This window comes from Saimiri boliviensis, chromosome 6, assembly GCF_048565385.1.
Source record: "Saimiri boliviensis isolate mSaiBol1 chromosome 6, mSaiBol1.pri, whole genome shotgun sequence".
NCBI classification, from domain to species: Eukaryota; Metazoa; Chordata; class Mammalia; order Primates; family Cebidae; genus Saimiri; species Saimiri boliviensis.
This window is the reverse complement of record NC_133454.1, coordinates 44,713,034-44,727,375: the sequence shown is the minus strand read 5'-3', so window position 1 is coordinate 44,727,375 and position 14,342 is coordinate 44,713,034. Positions and strand designations below refer to the sequence as shown.

At 37.9% G+C, this 14,342-nt stretch overlaps 1 protein-coding gene and 1 non-coding gene across 2 annotated transcripts in view; both read right to left on the bottom strand.

Annotated features, from left to right (window-relative positions):
• DDX10 (DEAD-box helicase 10) overlaps positions 1-14,342 on the bottom strand; it is a 791,862-nt gene that overhangs the window by 447,318 nt on the left and 330,202 nt on the right. The gene's annotated exons all lie outside the window — the stretch shown is intronic.
• Positions 489-590, bottom strand: LOC120364771 (U6 spliceosomal RNA). Its single transcript, XR_005579917.1, has one exon. It is a non-coding gene; the product is annotated as a U6 spliceosomal RNA (small nuclear RNA).

Below are 14,342 nucleotides of genomic sequence, written 5' to 3'. Positions count from 1 at the left end.
CTTGTAGATGCTGGATATTAGACCTTTGTCAGATCAATAGATTACAAAAATTTGCTCCCATTCTGTGGATTATCTGTTCACTCTGATGATAGTTTCTTTTCCTGTGCAGAAGCTTTGTTTAATTACATCCCGTTTGTCAATTTTTGCCTTTGTTACAATTGCCTTTGGCATCTTTGTCATGAAATCTTTGCCTGTGCCTATGTTACAAGTTGTATTGCCTAGATTTTCTTCTAGGGTTTTTATAGTTTTGGATTTTACACTCAAGTCTTTAATCCATTTTGAATTGATTTTTGTGCATGGCATAAGGAAGGGGTCCAGTTTCAATTTTCTGCATATAGCTAGCCAGTTATCCCAGCACTATTTGTTAAATAGGGAATCCTTTCCCCATTGCTTGTTTCTGTCAGAATTGTCAAAGATCAAGTGGTTATAGGTATGTTGTCTTATTTTGGGGTTCCTTATTCTCTTCCATGAGACTCCCCTTCTTTTTAAAAAATATGGAGTGCTTCCCAAATTTGTGTGTCACCCTTTCACAGAGGTCATGGTAATCTGCTCTGTAGCCTTCCAATTTTATATATGTGCTAAGAAAGCAAGTCAAGAACTCATGGTCTTATGTGGACAAGCCGACAAGTAAACTGAAGTGCAACAATGTTAAAGAAACATGAGTAGCCCAGGTATGGGAAAAGTTAACTGTATGTTGTGGGGAGGAGGGCTGATGGTGAATTTAAAAAAGCTTCTAAAGGTGAAGGAAAAAAGACAATCCAGGGAGAGGAGACAACATAGGTGAAGACATGAGATCTGAAAATAGTATTACTAAATGGCATATTAAGTAGATGCATTTAATTTTTAAACAGCTCCTAAACTCCATTTAAATGACATTTATGTCAGCATGGAAACAAGAAGGATGCCATTGGCACACCAGAAATTTTTAGAAATTCATTAATGTATTCACCAACTCTCAACTGTGGGCTTTGGGTTGCTAGCACTGTGGATGCACAGGTTATATTTCAGATTATTTAAAACATGCTCTGCAAGATTTAACATCTAATTATATTTGACTCGAATCAATATTTAAAATTATTTTACATCTCTTGAGCTTTCTACAAATTAAAGTAAAGGGGGAAAATCTGGCTCAGAATTATTGGGGAATAAAACCAAGTTGGTAATTGTTTAAATAAAGGAATATAAAAACCCAGATCATTGGGACAGTCTCTGCAATCAAAGCATCATCTCCCTCCATTGAAATAGGTGGCTTTGCAAGATCTTTGCTGTGGCCTTCCTTGCCCAAGCCTCCTCCACTGACATAATCATTCTCAACTTCTATGAATCCTTTCATAGAACTAGAGAACTGTTCCTGTCAAATAGAGGCACATAGTATTATTACTGCAACAACCCAGTCAGAAGAAGGCTTTATAAATTACTCACTAGGCTACGGGTGGGTTAAGAACTGATAGCCTGAGTTCCTAGACTTTCCTAACAGAAAATGGTCAACTGCAATTACTTGATTCCCCCTTTCAAATGGATGATTCTCATCTGGTTCCTTTTGGGTCTCTCCCATTTCCATTCTGGGTAGCAATCCCTGCTGGCAGAGATGGTAATTAGGTGTGATTTAAGTGTTGCATCATTTGTACAATGCTATAAAATGCCAGTACAAAATCAAGAGAGTTTGGTCAAGAGGAATATTTATCTTGGAAAAGAAGAAGAAAGGGGGAGCAGGTGGCACTAGGCCATCTGCTTCAGAAGGAATAATTATTAGGATTCTTGCTTTGCTGAGAACATTTTTAGAAAAAGCATTTGCAAGGGTTGCTGAAAAGTAGCATTAATTCTGAGAAGGGAGTGGGAAGTGACACAAAGGCCAAGCAGGCCAAGCTCTCCAGATGAATCCAGGGCCAAGTAAGTCAACCTAGCAAATGAGAACTTCCCAGAAAGATCCAGTAAGAAGGAAATCCTGCAAGTAAAAAGTTGTCATCAATGTAGAAAGGATGATTTCAGCTCTAATAAACTGTCTTTTTATCCATTGATGCTATCCAATGGCTTACATCTCTAGGAAGCAGAGCAGCATGAAAAGAACTGTGGACCACAGTATTTTAAGGATGTGAAGATTTTCTTCCTTTTCAAACTCTAATCCCTGACCATGTGGCCATTTCTTCATGCCTCTACCCCTGTCAAGACAAAGGGCTTAGACATGTCACTTCCCGGGTGTAAATACACATGGAGAAAGAGACAAACTCTTACAGATGTCAAGGAAAGAAAAGGGAAGGGAGAAAGAGAGGGAGAGAGGACAGAAGAGTGATAGAAAGTGAAAAGAAATGCAAAGAAAAGTATATTGTTGGGCTCTAACTTTTAGAATTTATTGACTTGTGAACAAGTACCATGAATTTGGGTTGCTAAAGATGAGAGATGGTTTCTATAAAAGTATCAATCAAAGGAATTTGTGCTGTGTAATTTTTAATAAATATTGCACACATAATTTAATGCTTTAGTTTTAACAGTTTCTGTAATGTGAACTAAATTAGGTCATTTACTGCAATATTTGCCAGCATCTTTTATAATCACTATAATTACCTTCATCTGTCTATTAAAGGACAATTACTATTTCATGTCATTATCCTTACACCGAAATAGCACAACACAAATTAGAAATTATATATAGACAAATTATAATTTCCTCCAAGAATTTAAGTTTCTCATGTGAAAACTTCAGTGATAGATTTCATGTGTGGTCAAGAGAATTTAAACAACTCATAATTGGGTATAAAATAAAGTTTAATGGATAATACTGAGTAGAGTAAAACCTCATGAATTTAGATTTCATTAATGTGGAATTTGGGGGTTTGTAAATATATCTTTGTCATATTCATTAAAATGTAATTTTCTAAGAACTTATTATTATTAATTATCTTATACCAAGAAGAAGCTTCTTAATGTTATCTCTAAGAGTCTTAAGTGTTTTGAAAGCAAGGACTTAAAATTTTCTCATGTGCTACTGTAGATCATACTGTTAAGAGAACTTTCACTGCTTAGACTCTTTTGGAACTGAAAATAGGGCATTAGATCTATTCTATCTATTACACCTGGAAAAACAGCTAGAGTAAAAGCAATGTATTCTCCCCTTCCCCTACTTGAAAATACACTTATGAAAAGATTACAGAGAAAGGTTAATTGAAATAAAACAGATAATCATATCCTATATGGTCCTTGTTCTTTGTATGTGTAGATCTCCCAAAAGGAAGACCATGGGGAAGAGGAGTGAGTGAAAAGGCTCAAGAACCAACTCTCCCTCCAAACCCACCAACCAAGTACCTAAACCCATATCAGCATAGAATACAAAAGATTCAAGTCATCTTCTCACAAGAAACTTAGCTCTGCTTCTGAAGGAGGGCCATCTATAAGTTACCCCGACCTAGGTTTTTTTTTTTTTTTTTTTGAGACCCAGTCTCGCCCTGTTGCCCAGACTGGAGTGTAGTGGCACAATCTCAGCTCACTGTAACCTCTGCCTCCTGGGTTCAAGCAATTCTCCTGCCTCGGCTTCCCAAGTAGCTGGGACTACAGGCATGTGCCACAATGCCAGGCTAATTTTTGTGTTTTTAATAGAGATACATCCTGTGTTGGCCAGGATGGTCTCAATCTTCTGACCTCATGATCCACCGCCTCAGCCTCCTAAACTGCTGAGATTACAGGTGTGAGACACCATGTCCACCCTAAGATCTTGACTCATTGTTTCCTTGAAGCTATTAAAGTAAATGTGGAGACAAATGCCTGTGTTCCCATTTGATTCATTTCTGGTCCTTTCCTCCACAGAAATACTCAAGGGACCTGAGCTCAGGGGTCAGCTTTCCAGAAGGAAAAATACCTCATTATGCCCGCCAAAGCAAGCCTACCTTGAGAAGGAAAGAGAGGCGCTACCCTGATAATGGTGAGACTACAATGAGTAGTTTAACAGGGTGATTCCTGAGGTCCTACCAAAAATGATGAATATTTCAGTTCTAGTTCAGTCTGTGCCTGATTTAATTGATATTTACAGATGTAAGTAATGATATTTTACTAAAGGGAAAACACAAACAGAAGTGATACTTGTAAACTCAGTGCTGCCCTGTTATAAAAGGGCATTGGCAACAAAAGCCAAAATAGACAAATGGGACCTAATCAAACTCCACAGCTTCTGCACGGCAAAAGAAACAGTCAGTAGAGTGAATTGGCAACCAACAGAATGGGGAAAAATTTTTGCAGTCTACCCATCTGACAAAGGGCTGATATCCACAATCTACAAAGAACTAAAACAGATCTACAAGAAAAAAACAAACAAGCCCATTCAAAAGTGGGCAAAGGATATGAACAGACACTTTGCAAAAGAAGACATATAGGAGGCCAACAAACATGAAAAAATGCTCATCATCACTGGTCATTAGAGAAATGCAAATCAAAACTACATTGAGATACCATCTCATGCCAGTTAGAATGGCGATCATTAAAATATCTGGAGACAACAGATACTGGAGAGGATGTGGAGAAATAGGAACACTTTTACACTGTTGGTGGGAATGTAAATTAGTTCAACCATTGTGGAAGACAGTATGGTGATTTCTTAAGGACCTAGAAATAGAAATTGCATTTGACCCAGCAATCCCATTACTGGGTATATATCCAAAGGATTATAAATCATTCTACTATAAGGACACATGCACACGAATGTTCATTGCAGCACTGTTTACAATAGCAAAGACCTGGAACCAACCCAAATGCCCATCGATGATAGACTGGACAGGGAAAATGTGGTACATATACACCATGGAATATTATGCAGCCATCAAAAATGATGAGTTCATGTCCTTTATAGGGACATGGATGAACCTGGAAACCATCATTCTCAGCAAACTGACACAAAAGCAGAAAATCAAACACCGCATATTCTCACTCATAGGCAGGTGTTGAACAACGAGAACACATGGACACGGGGAGGGGAGCACTACACACTGGGGTCTGTTGGGGGGAAATGGGGGAGGGGCGGGGGTGGGGAGGTGGGGAGAGATAGCATCAGGAGGAATGTCAGATATAAGTGAAGGGGAGGAAGGCAGCAAATCACACTGCTATGTGTGCACCTATGCAACAATCTTGCATGTTTTTCACATGTACCCCAAAACATAAAATGCAATTAAACACACACACACACACACACACACACACACACACACAACCAAAGTCAGCTGACAGCTGTCCACAGAGAGAGCATTTAAATCAGCCCTAGGCATAGGGGAACCACCAATCACAGTGGTCCAAACTTGAGTTCCTGCAAGCCTTGCCATTGAGGGCTCTGGTGCTCTGGGGCTCAAAATAAGCTTTAAAGGCCGTCTAGGCCACAAGGACTGCAACCCCTAGGCAAGTCCTTCTGCTGAACTGAACCCAGAGACGATGGACAGGTGAGGCACAGGGACAGGTAGCGACAAGTGTCTCTACCTGAGACACCAGCCAAGGTGGCTGAGTGCTGGCATCACCCCTTCCCTAACCCCAGGCTGTGCAGCTCACAGCTCCAAAAGAGACCCCATTCCTCCATTTGAGGAGAAGAGAGGGAAGAATGAGGAGGGCTTTGTCTTGCACCTTGGATATCAGCTGCGCTACAGAAGGATAGGGTACCAGTCAGAGTCACGAGGCCCTGTTACCAGGGCCCAGCTTTCAGATGACATTTCTAGACACATTCTGGGACACAAGGGAACCTGCTGCCTTGAAGGGAAGGACACAGTCCTGGCACGATTATCATCTACTAATTAAAAAGCCCATGGGCCCTGAATAATTAGCAGTGATACCCAGGTACCATGTCCAGGTCCTTGGGAGAGACTCTGAAACTTGCTGGCTTCAAGTGAGACTCAGAATATTCCCAGCTGTAGTGGCTACAGGATAAGATGCCCTCCACTTGAGAAAAGTAGAGGAAAAAGCGAAAGGAACTTTGTCTTTCACCTTAGGTACCAGCTAAGCCACTGGGGGACAGAGCATCAAGTGGCCTCTTAGGGTCCCTAGTTCCAGGGCTTGGCTTTTGAACAGCATTTCTGGACTTGCCCTGGGCCAGAGGGGAACCTGCTGTCCTGAATAGTGAGCCCAAGGCCAGGCAACATTCACCACACGCTGACTCAAGAGCCCATTTAAGGAAACATCAATGGTAGTTTGGCAGTACTTTCTATTAGCCTGTGTTGACCATGGCCACAGAATGAGGCTCCTCTGCCTTTGGAAAAAGAGGGGAAGAGCAGGAAGGACTCTTGTGGTTTGAGTGCCAGCTCAGCTGCTATACAATAGAACACCAGGTAGACTTCCAAGGTTTTTGACTCTAGTTTCCAGCTCTCAGATGGCACCTCTGGACACATACATGGGGGAGGGGTGTGGGGGAACTTGCCACCCTAAAAGGAAGGACATAGGCCTGGCAGGCTCTGCCACCTGCTGATGGTACAGCCCCAGGGTCTTGAGCAAACATAGGCCATAACCAGGGAGTAGTTACAACAGGCCTTTGGAGAGACCCAATTCTGTGCTGGCTTCAGGTCTGACTCAACACAGTCCTAGGGGTGGTGGCCCCAGGGGTGTTTTTGTCACATTATCCCCAGCTCTAGGTGGCTAAGAACAGAGGAAAATTACTCCATTCACTTGGGAGAACGTATGGGAAGAAAACAAGGGTACCTCTATGAGTCTGCAAGAACCGTATCATTACTGGACTTGGGGTACCCTCTAAAGCAAATACAGCTTAGATCACAACACACAAGTCTTTTTGAATTTCTAGAAAGCCTTCCCAAGAAGAGGAAGTACAAACAAGTTCAGACAATGAAGACTGCCATAAATATCTAATTCTTTAATGTCCAGACACTAAAAAACATCTACTAGCATCAAAACCATCCAGAAAAACATGACCTCACCAAATTAACTAAACCGGACACAAGATCAATCCTGGAGATTATCTGACCTTTCAGGCAGATAATTCAAAGAGTTATGTCAACAAAATTCAAAGAAATTAAGGATAACACAGACAAGAAATTCAGAATCTATCAGATACATTTAACAAAGAGATTTAAATAATTTTTTAAAAATCAAGGAGAAATTCTGGTGCTAAAAAATACAACTGGCATTCTGAAGAATACATCAGAATCTTTTAATAGCATAATTGATCATATAAAAGAAAGAATTGGTGAGCCTAATGACAGGCTATTTAGAAATACACAGAGAAGACAAAAGAATAAAAAATTATAAAGCACATCTAAGTGATCTAAAAACAACTTCAAAATGACAAATATAAGGGTTATTGGCCTTAAAGAGAAGGTGGAGAAAGAGATAGGGGTAGAAAGTTTATTCAAAGTGACAATTAATAGAGAACTTCCCAAACCAAGATATCAATATCCAAGAACAAGAAGGTTATAGAACACCAAGCATATTTAACCCTAAGAGGACTACCTCAAACTTCTGAAGAACAAGGATAAAAAAAGGTTTCTAAAAGCAGCAAGAGAAAAGAAACAAATAATATACAATGGAGCTCCAATATGTCTGGCAGTACACTTTTCAGTGGAAACCTTACAGACCAGGAGAAAATGGCATGACATATTTAAAGTGCTGCAGAAAAAAATCTTCTATCCTAGAATGATACATCTGGAAAAAGTATCCTTCAAACATGAAGGAGAAAAATGACTTTCCCAGACAAACTAAAGCTGAGTGATTTCATCATCAGACCTGTCCTACAAGAAATGGTAAGAGTACTTAATCAGACCAAAAAGAATGTTTATGAGCAATACGAAATTGTCTGAATGTACAAAACTCTCTGATAATATTAAGTACATCAAAAAAAAAAAACCCCACAGAATATTATAACATTGTAGCACCAATATGTAACCTACTCTCATCTTAAGTGGAAAAACTAAATGATGAACCAATCAAAAATAATAACTACAACAACTTTTTAAGACATAGACAGTATAATAAGATATAAATAGAAACAACAAAAAGTTAAAAAGCAGGAGTACAAAGTTAAGGCATAGAGGCTTTCTTAGTTTTCTCTTTGCTTATTTGTTTGCTCATACAAACAGTGCTAAGTTGTTACCAGTTTAAATACTGGGCTATAAGATAGTATTTGCAAGCCTCCTGGTATCCTCAAGTCAAAAACCATACAACAGATACACAAAAAATTAAAACTGAGAAACTAAATCATATCACAAAGAAAAACTCCTTTGCTCAAAGGAAAACAGGAAAGAAAGAAGGAAGAGAAGACCACACGACAACCAGAAAACAAGTAACAAAATGGCAGGGGTAAGTCCTCATTTATCAATAATAATATTGAATGTAGATGAACAAAATTCTCCAATCAAAAGACATAGAGTGGCTGAATGGAGGGAAAAATTAGACTCATGATCTGTTGCCTAAAAGAAACATACTTAATCCATAAAGACATATATAGACTGCAAATAAATAAATGAAAAAAGATATTCCATGCCAATGAAAGCCAAAAAAAGAGCAAGAATAGCTACATTTATATCAGACAAAATAGATTTTAAAACAAAAGCTGTAAGAAGAGACAAAGAAGGTCATCATAACAATAGTCAATTCACCAAGAGAATATAACAATTGTAAATAAATATATATGCACCCAACACCAGAGCACATAGATATAAAAAGCAACTATTATTAGAGCTAGAGAGATAGACCCCAATACAATAATAGCTGGAGGCTTCCACACCCCACTTTCAGCATCAGACAGGTCTTCCAGTCAAAAAATCACAAAGAAACATCAGACGTACTCTGCACCATAGACCAAATCATTATAGACTATCTTACCCAATAGTTGCAGAATACACATTCTTTTCTTCAGCACATAGATTATCATCAAGAATAGACCATATGTTAGGTCACAAAACACATCTTTTAAAAATTCAGAAAAATTAAAACAATATCCAATGTCTTCTCTGACCACAATGGAATAGAACTCTTACTCAATAACAAGAGGTATTTTAGAAACTATATAAATACATGAACATTTAAAATATATGAATGATCAGCAGGTCAATAGAGCACTTATGAAAAAATTTTTAAACAAATGATAATGGAAACAAAACATGCCAAAACCTATGGGATAAAGCAAAAGCACTATTAACAAGGAAGTTTATAAGTGCCTGCATGTAACAAGAAGAAAAACTTCAAATGATGCATCTTAAAGAACTAGAAAAGCAAAAGCAAGCCAAATCCAAAATTAGTAGAAGAGACATAAGATCAGAGCAGAAATAAATGAAATTGAAATGAAGAAAACAATACAAAAGATCAATGAAACAAACAAAAAAAAACCCTGTTTTTTTGAAAAGACAAAACTGATAAATATTTAGCCAGACAAGCTAAAAAGAGAGAAAGAGAAGATCTAAATAAATAAAATCAGTGATTTTTTAAAAAGGAGACATTACAACTGATACTGCAGAAATTCAAAGGATCACTAGTGATTACTATGAGCAACTATATGCTAATAAATTGAAAAATCTAGAAAAAGTTGACAAATTCCTAGACACATACAACATAACAAGATTGAACCAGGAAGAAATTCAAAACCTGAACAGACTTAATAACAAGTAACAAGATCAAAGCCATAATGAAAAGTCTCACAGCAAAGAAAAGCCTATGCCCCAGGATACAAATCCTACTCAAACTATTCAAAAAAAATTCAGAGGTGAGGTGGGGGGAATACTTTCAAACTCTTTTATGAGGCCAGTATTATCCTGATACCAAAACCAAAGACACATCTGAAAAGGAAAACCACAGGCCAATATTGCTAATTAATATTGATGCCAAAATTCTCAACAAAATACTAGCAAACTGACTTCAAGAATACATTAAAAAGATGATTTACCATGGCCAAGCAGGATTTATGCCTGGGATGTAAGGATAATTCAACATATGCAAATCAATCAATGTGATACCTTACATTATGTTAACCAAATGAAGAACAAAAACCATAAAATCATTTAAATTGATGCTGAAAAAACATTTGATAAAATTCAACATCACTTCATGATTTTAAAAAATAACTAAGTATAGAAGGAACAAACCTCAACATAATAAAAGCCACATATGACAGACCCATACCTAGTATCATACTGAATGGAGAAAATCTAAAAACCTTTCCTCTAAGATCTAGAACAGGACAAGTATTCCCACTTTCACCACTGTTATTCAACATATTACTAGAAATTCTAGCTAGAATAATCAGACAAGACAAAGAAATAAAGAGCATTCAAATTGGAAAGGAAGAAGTCAAATTAGCCTTGTTTGCAGATGATATGAGCTTATATTTGGAAAAACCTGAAGACTCCACCAAAAAACTAGCAGAACTGACAAACAAGCTCAGTAAAGTTGCAGGATTTTTTTAAAAAAATTGACATATAAATATCAGCAGTATTTATCTGCCCCAGCAATTAATAATATGAAAAAGAAATCAAAAAGTAATCTCATTTACAAATAGTCACAAATGAAATTACATACCTATTAACTTAACCAAAGAAGTGAAATATTTCTACAATGAAAACTATAAGACACTGATGAAATAAATTGAAGAGACACAAAAAAGTGGAAAGATATTCCATGTTTATGGATTGAAAAAATCGATATTGTTAAAATGTCCATACCACCCAAAGCAATCTACAGATGCAATGTGATCTCTGTCAAAATATCAATGATATTCTTACAAAAATAGAAAATAATAATCCAAAAATTTATATGGAAACACAATCTATACTAAGCAAAAAGAGCAAAACTAGAGACATCGTATTACCCGATTTCAAATTATACTACAGAGCTATAGTAACCAAAATAGCATGGTACTGGCATAAAAACAGACACATAGACAAATGGAACCGAATAGAGAACCCTGAACTAAATGCATGCATTTACGGTGAACTCATTTTTGACAAACGTGCCAAGAACATGAATTGGAGAAAGGACAGTCTCTTCAAATGGTGCTGGGAAAACTGGATATCCATGTACAGAAGAATGAAACTAGACCCTTATCTCTTGCAATATACAAAAATCAAATCAAAGTGGCTTAAAAACTTAAATATAAGACCCAAAACTATGAAGCTACTAGAAGAAAATATTGGGGAAACACTTCAGGATATTGGTCTAGGTGAAGATTTCTTGAGTAAGACCTCAAAACTACAGGCAACCATAGCAAAAATGAAAAAATGGAGTTACACCAAGTTAAGAAGTTTCTGCACAGCAAAGGAAGCAATCAACAAAGTAAAGAGACAACCCACAGAATGGGAGGAAAATATTGGCGAACGACCTATTTGACAAAGGATTAACAACCAGAATATATAAGGTACTCAGACAACTCCATAGAAAAAGATGTAATCTAATTAAAAAGTTGGCAAAAGATTTGAATAGACAGTTCTCAAAAGAAGACTTACAATGCTAACCAAAGACATACCTAGACATACAGGTATATGAAACGGTGCTCAACACCACTGAACATCAGAGAAAAGCAAATCAAAACTACAATAACATGTCATCTTACCCCAGTCTTTTATCCAAAAGACAGGCAGTAACACCCCGGCAAGGGTGTGGAGAAAAGGGAAGCCTCATACACTGTTGGTAGAAATGTAAATTAATACAACCACTATGGAGAACAGTTTGGAGGTTTTTCAAAAAACTAAAAATAGAACTACCATATGATCAGGCCAAGCTATGGAGTCATTTGAAGACTGTACCAACAGGGCAGAGCCATAGCAACCTCTAGCTGTACTGAAAACTGTGGTCTTCAAGGTAAGGAAGACAGTTGGCCAATGCGTTCTTTAGTGCAATATAGTAAAGTGAAAAGAGCACCGGACAATCAGGAAAGCCAGGTGCCAATCTTGCTGAACTTTTAACTACCTGTGGGGCAAGTACAAACTCTCTGAACATTTTGTATACATCTTACCTACAAAATGAAGGGGATGAACATCATGACTGCTAGGCCCCTTCCAGCACTAGGACTCTGATGCTTTAAAATGCTCCCTCATTAGAAATAAGAAGAAGATAATGTTATTTTTTAAGCAAGAACTATACATCTAAATGTGGCACAATTTATCTGCAATTTTTGAAACAAATTTGATTTTTTAAAAGTTTATCAGAAAACATGAAAATTCAATTAAAGCAATTTCTTTACATATTCCAAATTCAAAATAAAATGTTTTCAGTCTCTTATGAGTGATTTTGAGAAATCTTACATGAACAACAATTTGGTTCTACCCTGAAAAATCCTGGTGACTTATATTTCTGTCCTGTATGAACAATTAACATGCCTCTCAATGGACACATGAGCAACAACTTGGGGCCACAAGTAATTAAGGAGTCCATTTTTATTTCCTGGAGCATAAAAGACAGAAACCAGGGGTTTGGCCAGAAACTAGAAAATGGCAGAGGAGATGTCGATTGTGGTTTTAAATTTCTCATTTCATTTTCAAGTGCAGAATGTGCCCAGAAGCAAGAGCCAGCACAGAAACCTACAGCAAATGTCCTTAATTACTTGTTTCCTAGCCTCCTTGAAACATTAGCAATCTGGAGGCCAGGTCCATAAAACTTGCCAGAAATCACTCCTAATCAATTTCCTAATCATTGAATTGAGAAGCCGGCAGACATTATGCCATAATGTGACTCCCCTAAATAATTATTCAATAGAGTAGGGCTCCTGCCTCTGAAATCCTCTAGGAACGATGGAATTTCAGAGGCAGCAATGAAGCAAGTATTTTGTTTTCCTTGGAATTCAAATCACATGGTTCACTCTGTTTCCTTGTTCTGTACACCTAGAGAGACGCTTATTGCTTTCCTCTAAGTTCTGAGACAGCGAAAATATAAAACAGTCTGCCTTATTATAATACTTCCATTATTTCAAACATATTTGCCAGGTTATGTGTCCCAATCTGTAGCCTGAAAAATTGGATATCCTGATGACTGGACCTGCTGTAATTTATCCCCTCCAGATTCACGTGCTCTTTCTTGCTCTAACTCCTTTTCTCCAGACTGGTACTAAATAAATAGGGTTGGCATTTCTTTAAATAAAATTTAAACATCCCAAACCCCAAGTTGGTTTTGGTCAAAAGATTCTTTCAAATCCTAATCAAAAGCATTCAGAAAAATAAAAATGTGTTTTGTCTCCAGCGGTCCATCTGAGATGTCAATTACTAGTATAGATGCAAACCTATGGAGACTTAAATAAACGCTGTAGCTGACAATGGAAAACATTGCAGTGCAAGGACAGGGTGGGGAGGCTGGAACACAAGAATGCAAGATAAAGAAGGGACACAGAGAACAGGGTGATGCCATTTATCTTGGACAGAAGGAATTTGTTTAACACTTTCAGTTTTCATAAAACATAATATTTGGAATGAGATGGCCAAGTGGAGAGAAAACCCAGCCACCATCTGTGCTGACATCATACTCAGCAGAAGCCAAGCAAGAAATCCTACCTTGAGGGAACCCAGTGTTCTCCTCAGACAGGAAGATATCTAAGTGATGCCCATTCAGACATCTTCATGCCACCATCTCCTCTTAAGAGGGCAGAAAGACCATAATGCAGCTGCAAATGTTCCCACCCCAGACTCCTGGCCAGCAGTTGAGTGCCCTGTAGAAGGCCAGGCCAATTCACTAACAACAGAACAGAAGCTGTTACATTGACTTTTAATATCTTTTCATGGAAGTCCTTCCAAGGCAAGCATTGGAGTTACAGGCTTGTTTTTTGTTTGACTTTGCTTTTGATTTTGCTTTTTTAATGCCTGCATATTATGGTGTATATTTTGTCAATAATAATTGACAAAACCACTCCCCTCCTGATAAACATTCACTTTGTTTCCCATGTGTATGTTTGTGTATATATTTTATGTATATATCTTATACACACACACATAAAAATCAAGATAGAGAAATAAAAAGAGATTTATTATATAAAATTGGAGACTGAAAATTCCCAAGATCTGCAGTCAGCAGGCTGGAGCCCCAGGAGAGCTGATGGCTTAAGTTCCAGTCCAAAAGCCAGGAGGCTCAAGACTTAACAGGAGCCAATGTTTCAGTTCATGGCAGAAGGAAAGAAAAGAGCAATGTCCCAGCTCAGGAAAGTCAGGCAGAAGGAGGTCCCTCTTACCGGAGGAAGGGTCAGCACTGCTGCTCTAGTTGGGGTTTCAATTGCTTAGATGAGGCTCACCCACACTGTGGAGGGCAGCCTGCCTTACTCAATCTACTCATCCAAATGTCAATCTTATCCAGAAACACCTTCACAGACACACCCAGAATAATGTTTGACCAAACGTCTGGGCACCCTGTGGCCCAATCACATTGACACATAAAATTATCAAACACAGTATCTCTACATA